The sequence below is a fragment of the Rhineura floridana genome, chromosome 6 (genome assembly GCF_030035675.1).
Source record: "Rhineura floridana isolate rRhiFlo1 chromosome 6, rRhiFlo1.hap2, whole genome shotgun sequence".
Taxonomy (NCBI): domain Eukaryota; kingdom Metazoa; phylum Chordata; class Lepidosauria; order Squamata; family Rhineuridae; genus Rhineura; species Rhineura floridana.
In genome coordinates, this window is record NC_084485.1 from 84,263,196 (window position 1) to 84,276,321 (window position 13,126).

Consider the following 13,126-nt stretch of genomic DNA (forward strand, 5'->3'; position numbering starts at 1 on the left):
TCACCACTTAAGACACATACCCTGAGAGACACAGAGGCAATTGAAATGAAGGCTGTTTCTCCATGCTGAGTCAACCAGAAAGTCTATGGATAAGGAATGGAGCTGCATGTGTTGATCAACTGAGCATATGCAGTTTTCTAAACTGCTAGATTCTGCATATGCAGCAGGCAGACAGTCTAAAATTCTTGATTTTTCCAGGACAGGTGTGGTGTCCTTCGTTGGCTAAGAACAATGGAAGATGGAAATAAGCTGATGTCTCACAAAATGGGCAGAAAACTACATCCAAATTTTATATTGTATCTCTGGATCCACAAGGGCTAGAGACTTGCTTTAAAAAAGAATGAAAGCTGGAAATCTGGGCTCCCTAATAGGCTAAGCAGGCACAGAGTAGTATGGCTAGACTCTGGGTAAAATCCAGCTATCTCAGCAATATGGCAACCCTATCCAAAATCATTTAGTGGAGGAGGAGAAGGCCTGCTGGAGGACACTTTGCCCAGGGCTGGGGTTGCCATATTCTACTCCCACAAATCCAAGCTCCCAACCCTGCCGCAGATCACAAGAGGGAGCTCCCAGGCACCCCCCTCACTGAGCAGACCCACAACACCCACCTGCATGCTCCACCTACCTCTCCCTTGACAAAAATACTGGTTGCTCTGCGGGTGCAACCCTGCCATCAACCAAGATGGCAGCTGAGGTTTCCCTAAGGGGCTGATGCCCCTGCCGCCATCTTAGTTGATGGCAGGATGCACTCACGTAGCACGTATGCGTGCCATCAATCAAGATGGTGGTGGAGGCATCAGCCCCTTAGGAAAGCCTTGGCTGCCATCTTGGTTGATGGCAGGGTTGCACTCACAGCTTGACCAGCATTTATGTCAAGGGAGAGGTAGGTAGGTGGAACATGCATGCATGCATGCGTGCGTGCATGTGCCGGGGCCAGCTAGGGCCGGCCCTGAGCACCACCCACCTTGCCTTCCCTGTGTGCCTCTCTTCTTTTCTCAACAGTCTCTGCAGCTGGAAAATCTGGGCCACCTAATGGGCTAAGCGGCCGCAGTGTAGCAGGGCTACAATCCGGCTAAAACCGGGCAATATGGCAACCCTATCCAGAGCCATCTCAAATCTGGCTAGTGACGGGGCATGTTTTGCTCACTTTGATTCCACACTACAGCAGGAGACCCCTGTATAGGATCCTGAGTTTTTCTGACCCTTGTGTGGGCAATTAAAATCTTAGGGATAATCAGATAGATTCCTAATATTAATTGCTGGCATGGAATGACCTATTGTAGAGGGTTTTCACTACATACCCAGCAGGTTCAGGTGCCTCCCTTGGCACTGAAAGATGTAAAATTGTCCATGGTTAAAACTAGGGAGACTTGGTACCCTTTCCCCCCACAAATATTGACAGAGGTGTATGTAATACTGAACCTCCCACATAGACTTTTGAAAGGCATCTTACCTAAGTTGTTAGACTTATTTCAGACTTAGCTAAGTGAAGGTGCAACCTTAGATTATTCTTCTGTTTTATCTTGTTTTTATCTACCTCTTTTGATATATTAACAGCAAGTTCCATAACGTGTTAAAAAAAAACAGGACCCAGTATCTCAAGGAACTACAGAGGGCCATCCATTGTTACATCCATTGTTTGCCAATATGTATGCATAGTTAATTTCTATGTGTGTTCTGGTCTCCTACAGTCAGCAGATGCGCCAGTTATATTTACCTCTTGGGGTGTAGATACTATGTGTCCCACTATACTGAAATCCCCCATCTCTACTTCCAATTTAAAGTGGTACTCCTATTACAGGCAGAAGTTTCCTTGCTATTGGAGCCATTGTCTAATTCAGCCTTTCCCAACCAGTGTGCCTCCAGATGTTGTTGGACCACAACTCCCATCAGCCTCAGCCAGCATTGCCAATTGTAAGGGAAGATGGGAATTGTGGTCCAACAACATCTGGAGGCACACTGGTTGGGAAAGGCTGGTCTAATTCATGTCAAGAAAGTGGTTTTTCTGCCATGGCTTCTGCACAGAAGCCATTTCTCATGAACTGGAATTATAGCATGGGCTGAGGCACCTACATTATTGAAGTCTGCTGTGATCCAAGGTCAGGGATGAGGCCTGATAATTGGTAAAGTTACTTCAGCTGTGGGAAAGCAGTACTCCAAAGGACCAGAAGGTTGTAGTGAAGAAGCCTTCTGATTGGTTAATAAGATTCACCCTTGTTGCTATGCTTTTTAGTATAAAGTTAGCCACATTGTAATCTTTGCTGTGCCATACATTTGTAACAGCTAGAAGGTAATTGCTAAAATGCTTTGTTTGGAGGCTCTTAATGCAGTATAGAGCTAGGCTAAGTTGGTTTTGCTGTTTTATTCTGGTTTATATTTTTTTCAACAGTATGTTCTAATTGTATTTCTTTATTTGTATTCTGGTTCTCCTTAATACTGCTTTTTTATTCATTTTAATATATTTACTTCATTTATAATTGGTGTGTGTTTTTCTGGTACTGAATCTAGTTCCTAACTGCTTGGTTAACTATAACTGCTTAATTTTGCTAGCCTGAGGCTCAGGAAGCAGAGAGTCTGATTTTTAGTTCTTGCTTTTCTTGGATCTTAGAGATATTAGTAAAATCTGTGAGTCTCCTGACTCAGGCTGGATAGACAGAAGAAGTGGTGGTGGTAGTAGTGTACCTTTTAGGATTGCTGTTGGACCGTGGATATTGGGCCACTGCTGAAATACCAAGAAATAGTTCCCAGGTTTTGGGTATGAGTTCTTGAAAACTCATGCTTTACACAAGGTGTGGGAAACTGCTGACCGTCTAGGTCAACCTTTCCCAACTAGTGTGCCTCCAGATGTTGTTGGACCACAACTCCCATCTTTCCTGACCATTGGCAATGCTGGCTGAGGCACAGTGGAGGCACACTGGTTGGGAAAGGCCGGTCTAGGTGCTGCTGAACTACAACTTCCATCATCCCTGATCCCTGGTCATGTTTGCTAGGTAGATTGGTGATAACTGCTTTACATCAACTTTTGCCAGCTTGTTGTCCTCCTGATATTTGGGATATTCTGTGTTAGCTGGAGCTGATAGGAGTTGTAGTTCAGAACCTCTGGAGGTTACTACCAGACTGGGATAGAGGCTGCTTTACATTCTCTCCACAGACTTTTCATAAGCCCCTTTATGGCCTATTTTCAACTATTAATTGACCCTGGCACCAGAGAAATGATGCTTCTCTGTGAAAAGGCAGAGTGTAGCACATTGTTGCCTGCAGCTAACAAAGTCCAACTAAAATGTAGCTGACTGTATTTTAAAACTCTGATTGTATCTCAAAACAAAGGAAATCTAGGAACCATGTCAGTTTGCAAGATCCTGCTTGGTATCTGAACTTCACCAGGTTATGTAGAAAGGAATTTTACTATTAAGCTAACCTGAATTTGTCTATTTTTTATCAGCTTTAGAGTTTACTTTTTTATGTATGTGTGTGTATATTGCCAAGGATTCCTATTCACTTGCTGCAATCCTCTCTGTGTTTACTCAGAAGTAAGCTGAATTTAATTCAGTGGGGCTTACTCCATAGTGAGTGGGTTAGGACGGCAAGCCTCATTCATTTTAAAACAAATTCACTAATAGGCAAAACCCCTTGCAGTTTAAGAATGTACCTATAGCCAACAGATATTTCTATCCAACGTTAAAAAGCAGGGAAATTGGGCAGCTATAGTGAATGCACCAGGGGAGCAGGAGACCTGACCTCCTCTCTGAGATATTGTACTGCCCTACAAATTTGTCAAAATGCAAACACAATTTGGGTTGGTCTTTCACAGTCCAATCCATTTCCTGTGTAGCTTGGAAGAATTTGGTAACATGTGCCTCTGAGCAGAGCTTGGAAAAGTTATTGTTTTGAACTACAATTCCCATCAGCCCAATTCAGTGGCCATGCTGGCTGGGGCTGATGGGAATTGTAGTTCAAAAAAGTAACTTTTCCAAGCTCTGCCTCTGAGCATATGGTGAGTGGTGGCAATACCTGCCATCTCCAGAGATGGAGAATTATTTTTGTATGTTTGTTGGTGTTCTTACTTTGCTTCATTCCTGTGTTACTATTGTTTCTACAGAGAATCTAATATAGAAAATTTTATTTCTCTCATTATTCATTCTAGAAACCTGTGTCAAGTTCATTTTTATTAATTTCAAAGCCTTTTTGTTGGTCAGTGTCATATGATGGTGAATATATCCTTTTGTGTTTTAAATTGGCAGTTATGTTCTATTTCTATTTTGGGTGCATTAACAGTTGAAAATAAAACTGCAGTTTGATGTAAAATCAGACTGATTACAGTATGTTGTTTAAGCAATGGCTCTAGCTGTTGGAAAAAGCAAGCTTAGCCTTCTCAAGATGCATGTTCTCAGCCTGCAATCTTTAAACCCCTTCATTTAAGGCAAGGTGGGCATGGTCAATTAAACATAGAGCACAACTAGAATTTTGCTAGAATATATTTCACCTCCCACTGTTTTATCTTGTGCAAACTGAGACACTCCTCATGTCCACTGGAGACTATTCTATAGAATAGCCAGTGCCATTATTCCACAATTGTTTTGGATTTTTTTTGGTGTAAATTTGGCAAAGGCTTGCTGTACTTCACAGTCACAGAAAAAGAAGTAAAAGAAAATGATTTCCTATAGGAAACTTCACTAAAATTGCAAAGTAAATCAAACATACATAGACTATCTGAACTATGTCAACTGTCTTAATAATGTTGCTTCCTCCCTGCTAAAACAAGATCAGCACAGCACGTCTTGTTTCTATTATTTGGGCTGATTGCAGATGTTGCCACCACTCACCATATGCTCAGAGGCACATGTTACCAAATTCTGAGTTCAGGACTGTAAGTTTTGAAAGGTTTTGTTTTGAAATCAGCTTATGGGAAGCATCAGAATGGCATGGGGTTATTTTCAATTAAACATTGCGGAATGTGAAAAATGCACTCTGGCTATAGTATACAGCCATTCTCATGTCTGTATAATCTGGTAGTGGTGGGGAGAGATCCATGCTCATCTCTGCCCATTAGTCTCTGTAACCAAGAAAGGGGATCTGTCTCCTCCCATTCATGTGGATTATTTAAAGTGCCAACACCAGGAGAAACAAGATGATGATTTCCAGGTGGTGGAGTTGGAGGATGAAAACTTTACCTAAGGAGTTGGGGCAGACAGCAGTGAGGAAACTGGGTACAAACATTTGGCTCCTATTTTCACTGCTTTACTATGTATTCTGCCTGCTCTGTTTTAACATCTTTCTTTCAAGTAATGCTTTGCCTCATAACCACTTGTCTTGATTTCATCTGCTTGAGAACACCAATCCTTGAGAGATTCACCTAGAAGTTTTGATTTCATTCCTTTCTCCTAAATAGAGTTCTGGGCAGCTTTCTCATAGATCCACATTCAAGCTACATAGGGCAGCGCTACGTGGCCTAGCAAACTATCTTGGATCTCTGCATGATTTTGATCTAACACCTGGACAGCTTCTTTACAACCTTCAGCCACATCTTAATCCTACTTAAAGTCTTGCTTTCTTTCCAGGTGCTACGACGATCAGTCTTTGATACCTGGATTGACAAAATTTCCCCAGTCCTGAGACTGGTGTGCTAGAAGTCGACTAAGGCTGCAGTCCAAAATATGTCTACTCAGAAGCAAGCACCATTGGGTTCAATGGGACTTATTAGGTTGCGGTCTAAATGAATCACCACATGGTTCCTAAATGTCACTGGATTAATGGGCACCACTTACGGTCCTTTCATCTTCCCAATATGTATGCCAGCCTTATACAGGAACTGTTATCCTGTTCACAGCATAAATATACAGGCTTACTTTGACAAGAGGTGCATCACCTATATGCTGGCAAAGACCCTCCTAGGGTCCACATCTTCCATTTACCTCTTTCTGGTCTCAAGATAATTCCTAATTAATGCAGAGAAGCTTTGTTCCACTCCCTGAACCAAGCATGTTGTGGCCAAGAACTAGCTGCTTGAAGGCTTCTCATAGTCATCCAGTAGGCCACTGTGAGGACAAGATACTGAACTATATAGGCCACTACTCTGATCCTGCAGGCTCTTCTTAGTTGGTTGTAGTTGGGTGGTTAGTTGGTTGTAGCTCTTCTTGGTTGTAGCTAGATAAAAGAGGTGCAGCAGCAAATATGGATTGTACATTTAGGCAATTATGTACAGGGGCGTTACTACCGGGGTGCGGAGGGTGCGGCCCGCACCTGGGTGTCACCATGAGGGGGGGTGACACCCAGAGTTGCCCCGCCCCACGCTGTTGCCCGGCAAGGCTGCTCCAACTCCTCCTCAGAGGCGGGCGGGCAGGCAGGCAAGACCAGGAGCAGCGTCGGTGGGGCGAGGGAGGCGCGCCGGCATTCCCAGGCCTTCTCCAGCTGGGTGCCCCTCCGGCGCACACCCTCCCAGGGGCATGGACGGGGTGGGTGGTCTTGAGTGCATGCACATGCGCACACAAGCCCAGCCACCTCGTCCATGACCCTGGGAGGGTGCGCACCGGAGGTCCGCACACACCCCCGCACTCCCGCTAGCGACGCTGCTGATTATGTGCTCCTTGTGCTCCAATCTGTTAGAGGCCATCTAATTATCAGGCTCAAAGAAATAACTAAGGTTTTCATGAGGTATATGCACTAAAAAACATTGTCCTGAAGTGTCAGCTCCTTTGCGTAATTGAGGTGGATGGGGAAAGCATTACCATGATTCCAGAAGTTCACGTCTGGGAAGGCATCATGTGAGCTTTCTTTTGTGGGTAAGAGCAAGAATAGGGCAATGTCCCACTCATGTCACCTGGAATGGTACTAGGACAGGGGCTATTTGTTACTTTGAACTGCCAAAAAGGAGGTCCCACAAAACAAACACAAAGGAGTTACTACCAAGTATAAAGGAAGGCAAAATAGGAAAACAGGCAATAGAGTGTATTGCTATGAAAAAAATGGAAATGGACTGCCTTCAATTTGATTCTGACTTACGGTGACCCTATGAATAGGGTTTTCATGGTAAGTGGTTGTCAGCTTTGGAGGATAGCTGGACTGTAAACTCATTAGCCAGCAGCTAGCTGGGTCGTAAATCTGTCAAAGCTATGCAGATAACAGGAACGGGACGAGGGAGGGCCAGAGGAGTGTTTCCAAGCAATGTAGCAAGTCAGTGTCCAAAAGCACAGTCAAGGGGAAATCTGGGTCCAGTGAGCCAAGAGTTCAGTCTGGGGGTCTGGGTTCTGGAAGCTGGGTCTCGCATGGAGGTCATAACCAACATTGTAGTGGGCAGCCTGCTGCAGTCACAAACTGCCTTTTAAATCCCACTCCCTAAGACAGGTGCAGGTAATCAGCCTCCCGGCTTCTAAGAGCTTACTTGTCTTAAACAGCCAGACTGATGGCATTGTTGCAATACACGCTGGTGTCTTTGCTCTGCAGGGGGGAGGGGAGCCTCCTGTTCATTCCCTGAATCCGACTGAGGGGCTTCAGCCGTGTCCTGGACACTCTCCAGCTGACGGAGAGCTGGACCTGCGTCCTCAGGGATTCTGCTTGTTCCTTCTCCTGGGTCTGCTGCTGCTGCCACCAAGTTCTCCTCCTCCTCTGAGGAATCCTCCAAAGGGGCCATGACAGCGGTATTCAGAGTGGGTTTACCATTCCCTTCCTCTGAGGCTGAGAGGCAGTGACTGGCCCAAGGTCACCCAGTGAGCTTCATAGCTGTGTGGGAATTCGAACCCTGGTCTCCCAGGTCATAATCCAACACCTTAACCACTACACCACACTGGCACAAACAGCCAAACTACAAGGTAAATCACAGCAGACAGTAACTAATGCTGTAGCTAGCAAATTAAAGTATAACACTGTAATCATGATGCAATGCAGACAAATGTTACAAATAGCCTAAATACAATTCATAAAAAACAGTAAAATATGCCACAATAACCAAAAGCAACAAAATATGACACTATGATAACATTACAAAAACTAAAAGCAGTGAGGAACACTACAGTGACAGCTATTCTAGATTGTAAAAACTGTTACAATATTTCTTCAGATACCCCTACTGCACTTCTTAAATTTTAGCTTCTTGAATCAGCAGCTGGCCTTGATTCTCCCACAAAAATAATCAATTTTCAGTTGAAAATATAAAGTAAAATACCATCATGGAAAGCATTTAAAGATGTTACAACTGAAATAAATTTAAAGTGGAAGTAAATACCTCCACTGGAGAAAATACAAAATATTCCCAGGAGAAACTAATCTCCAGGAGACTGAGCTCAAACACTGTTTTCTTACGTGGGGTAATTATCCCTACAATTGCATAAACCTACTGGGTTAATATTAGGAAATCCAAATTGCTAAGATGGCTAATACAACATAAGTTTTACCCTTCTCATACCTCATAAAGGATGAACGAACACTTATCAGGAAAAAGACTACATGCTGCTCGCAACCCAGCTAAGACCTCAGCTGTATTTATGGCTTAAACAAGGTCAGCTGCTGACAAAAATTAACAAAAGTAAATAATCTGAAATGGTGAGGTAATTTTTTTTGGTCATTTTGTTTATATTTTTACAACTGCAATGGAATAGCATATTTGTTATTTATCCCTTTATTTTGGGTTCCTGTTGTAGTCACCTATACCAAGTATGTGGCAGTGCAAATGAAAGTATATCCCTGTCATGAAGTGATGGTAGTCAACCTCCATGAAAGCATCACTAGAACAGCTTATGCACAATGATTATGGGATTTGGGATGTGGTATCCTTTCTGTATTTCAGCTTGAAGTTCCAGTGCACAAGGTTTCAGAATGCTAGGAGATAGTGATATGTAGTCTTGCCAGAGGATTTAGGAAATCTGTCAAGTGGGAGAGGCAAGGCTACTTCGAGAACCATGTCCAGGAAAAGAGGGAAACTAGCTTAGAAATATGACCTTTCTTTTTCTATTTCGTTTTGAAGGGGAAATGAGAAATAGCATGGGACGTTCTGCTGCAATCAAGGATTTGGCTCAGCCCCAACTAACAATTGACAATAGGATTTGCAACACAGGTTCCATCCCATAGGATATAGGCACACACTAATATTTTATTGCAGGGGGGGCGAGGATTCCTGGCCAAATAATTAATTAGCTCAAAAGAATCAACATACCCTTAGCGTGCTTGTGTTGCCCTATTTTGGCCTTTATAGCTGCACATACTCTGTCTCCTCCCTCCATTTGTTGGGAGTGGAAGTTTTATAAACAGCAGTTGAACATCCAGGACTGGCAAAATTTAATTGTAATTATCTGTCTGTAGCTAGCAGCTGTCAACAAATGAATAGTAGAAAGACTGATCAGGACTGGATGGTAGCAAGTGCAGTCAGCTGCAGAATGTTCAGATCTAACTAGCAGTACCTTGGGAGTGTTGCATCTTGTTAAGGGAACCACCAAAAACAGAAGGTCACAACATGTCATGTACATCCCTTCCACAAGGCTGAACAAGATGGCCAAGATCACTGCTGGAGAATCTGCCCATGGAAATTCACAATGCAAAAGAGGGATGCTGAGGAGGCAGCAGGTTTTAAGAATATGGATGCAATGAGAGGGAACATCTTGATGCTGTGTGTCAATCAGAAATATCAAGAGAAGGAGCATGAAGTTGCTCAGGCAAGTGCCTGAGATGACCTGGAAGTTGCCTGTTCAGCTGTGCAAATGGTTGCAGGAACCAAATCAAATGTCTGCTGTACATTCTTTCTATATCTCTGTTGAGGATAACAGTTAGCATGCCAGCCAGCAGCCCATGCCACCTTAAAGACTGGTTTAAGTTTAGGGCTGGCTAATTGTTCCCTCTGTTGTACTGTCAAAAGATGCCACAGAAAAATTCATTCAGATAGTTTCAAGCAGTTCCATCAACATGAAAGTGATCATTTGCACAGATGAAATGTTGGCTTAAATTTGGCCCCCTTGTTGTTGCTGTCAGTATGACACAGGAGATGAAAAATCAAAGCAGTTTCTGATTTAACTTTGGTGCACTTATGTTAAGACTGAAGTTCCCTGATGCCTGGTCTACCAATGTTCCTGATGATCTTCAGGTATCTCTGGTAGGTGACAGCTCACTGAATTCCCACCACAGTAATGGGGATGAGTAAAGAACTAACACTTCACATTCCTACTATACAATCCTTTCATGTTGGCATTCTTTAATGAAAAGGCAAACAAAATCTGTACCTTGTTCTGATGATATTGAAACAGATGCCAATTCCCTCAAAACTAATGATTGCATCATCAGTTTTGCACATTAGTTGCAACTAGTTCACCATCTGCATACACTCCTCCTTTTTCACCAAACTGCTGCTTTAATGTAGGAAACTATCTCGAAGCTGGGCCTCAGTTAAAAAGCCCACACACAGCTCTACTTCCTTTGCATTACAAGGCAAGTATTTTATTACATTTATATTGCACCTTTCTTCCATCACAGACTTCAAGGCCGTACACATGAGGTTGCCAAACAGTCAGTCATCCAGGCACTGACCAAACCCAGACCTGCTTAGCTTCAAGAAGGCAGCCCTCTCACATGTCTTCAGACCACACCCTGGGCTTCTAGCAACATCCCTCCCCCAATTATTCCATTTAGATGGTAATAGCAAAGGAAGGTGCTCAGTGCATCTGGAAATAGAGTTTTAATTGTCATTCTGTACTATGATTTTGTAAGTGTGTATGTGTTTGTTTTCAAGGTCTTTCGTTAGCTAGCTTTCTAACAGTTTTTAATGTACCAAATGTTGTGGTTTGTATTCCACCAATGCAAGAGGTTATTAACGCAGATTTCTCTCTGTGTGAAAAAGAACACACAGTTTGCTACCTGTGCCCATGAATACTCATGCAGACTGAGGCATCACTGCAGCAGTGAATCCTTTGTGGGGCAATACAAATGCAATAACTTTTTATGTAATTATTTATGTCCAACGTATCTGCAATTCCACACAGAATAGGAGTGAGGGGATTTAAAGGCACAGTCTTTCCATAGAACTTGTGAGCTGCAGGAAAGCAAGTACTGTCATTTGTTCTTAAAGCTACTGCCAAATTCATGAAACAACTGGAATGGATTTCAGGTATTGGCTTGAGGAGTGGGCTAGAGAGACTTCCTAGAATCTGTTGCAGGCCTAGAAAGAGTTCAGTAGACAGGTAGACACACACATTAATTAAAAGACTTATTAAGCTTGCATCAGAAGCAGCCCCCATTTCAAAATAATTTGGGTCTACCACATGAACAAAGCCTGACTTCTTGGTAACTAATGTAGTGGGTAGAGAGCCAGTGTGGCATAGTGGTTAGAGTGTTAGACTACAACCTGGGAGACCAGGGTTCAAATCCCCACACAGCCATGAAGCTCACTGGGTGATCTTGGGCCAGTCACTGCCTCTCAGCCTCAGAGGGAGGCAATAGTAAACCACCTTTGAATACAGCTTACCATGAAAAACCCTATTCATAGGGTCGCCATAAGTCAGGATTGACGTGAAGGCAGTCCATTTCCATTTCAGTCTGGTGGGTCTTGATTATATCTGGACAGAACTGCAGGGTCCATCATGCCTATTTTTTTAATGCAAATGTGTATGATCTACTATAGCAACCTTCATGACTAGGATTTCAGACATTTTCATCCTAGGGGAATCTGTTACCAACATAGGAGCATCTGTAGTACTAAGTAAGTCAGAGGTAAAATCCCAGAAAGTAAGGTTACATCCATTCACACCATAATTTTAAAGCACTCTTATACTACTTTAAAAGTCATGGCTTTCCCCAAAGAATCCTGCAAACTGTAGTTTAAGGTTGCTGGGAATTATACCTCTGTGAAGGATCTCCTAATAAATCTCAGCACCCATAACAAGCTATACTTCCCAGCATTCTTTGGAGGAAGCTTTGACAAAGTGATATAAGAGTTATTTAAATGTATGGTGTGAAAGTGACTGCAGTTGTTGCCAAGTATGTAATCAATGACCGCTAGCACAACTCCAGGGTTCAAATCTAGTGAAGCAGCTAAAGGCAACAGGCAGGAATAGGTACAACTGTTGAGAGCCAGCTTGGAGCTTTTTCCTACTTCCTTACATAGGACTGCTAGGAGGCTGAGAGCAGACCTGTAAAATCAGGTCTGGTTGCCATGGTAATCTGCTCAGCACAGATATAGCCAAACAGGCCTGGGGGGTGAGTGCTGAAAGAACCTAATCATTCAATTCTGCATTTCATTAGAATTTGCAGGTGCACTGCTTCCTTCCCCTCATGTGTATTTACTAACTGGCTTTGTAATTTTATTATCACTGTATAAGTAAGTAAGTTAAGGGATTAAGTCAGCTGCAGATTTATTTTGCCTTTTGGCATGATCTAACCTTGGATCCCTAGAGGCTGTTAGACTCCAACTTCCATTGTCCCCAGCCAACTTAACCAATGGTCAGGGATGATGGGAGTTGGGATGCAACAACATCTGGGGGCCTTAATTTGAAGAACCCTGATTAACTGACATGCTCTCCCAAATGGAGAGAATAGGACAACCTGATGTGATTGCACCAAAGCCAAAATCCAACTAGCTACATGGTGCCTTCCAGATATTTTTGGACTACATGTCTCATCAGCCCCAGGCAGCATGGTCAATAGTCAGGAATGATGGGAGTTGAAGTCCAGTATCATCTAGAGGACACTACCTTAGCTACCCCTGAGTTACAGTGACACACATTTTAATTACATCAAGATTGAACTGCACCAGGCCCTACAAGGGACTACCAATGTAGAGTTTCTGGAAGCAAGCCTGGCCCAAGGCAGTTTGCTGCCTGTAGCAAAGGACAAGATGGTGCCTCCGCTACTCCACATAGAGAAGCCAGCCAGTTGCCAGTTAGTTCTTTAACAATGGCAAAGCAACAGCATCTTCTACTGCTACTGAGAGCTGTAGGCTACCTTAGGGAATGAATGGCAGGCTGCATGGCACACAGCTCTGTCTTCCCAGCACCTTGCTACTACTTCCCATGCCTCCGCAAACTGAGTTAGGAGGGCCAGTTCTGTTTAGAAGCTTCAATTGTTCTGCAGTGCAGTAGCTTGGGTGGTCACAGGAACATTGCATCAATTTTAGAATAGTTGTACTGGTTGCCTTTACATTTCTAGCACAATT